Source organism: Condylura cristata, unplaced genomic scaffold (genome assembly GCF_000260355.1).
Source record: "Condylura cristata isolate star-nosed mole 26May11 unplaced genomic scaffold, ConCri1.0 scaffold00054, whole genome shotgun sequence".
In the NCBI taxonomy this organism is placed as follows: domain Eukaryota; kingdom Metazoa; phylum Chordata; class Mammalia; order Eulipotyphla; family Talpidae; genus Condylura; species Condylura cristata.
Window position 1 is genome coordinate 1241810 of NW_004567155.1, and position 298 is coordinate 1242107.

Genomic DNA, 298 nt, shown 5'->3' on the forward strand with positions numbered 1-298 from the left:
CCGAGGCGTGAGGCAGCGCAGGGCTGAGCGGCCTGTGGGATCCCGCACCTGGCCGGCGCGGCCTCCTGCGCCAGCTGGGTCATCCCTGCTCCTGGGCACCTGCAGGGGCGGGCGGGCGGGCGGGGGATCCTGCAGCAGCGCTGGCTGCCGCAGCGGTTGCCTGGCACCTCTGCTGTTGCCATGGCGACCGGGAGGCGCCAACTTGCTAATGAGTCCCCCTGGCTGCAAATAACAATACCGCGGTGGCTAATGGGCACACCAGAGGGCTCCTCCGAGGCCAGGCGGCTGGGCGGGGACC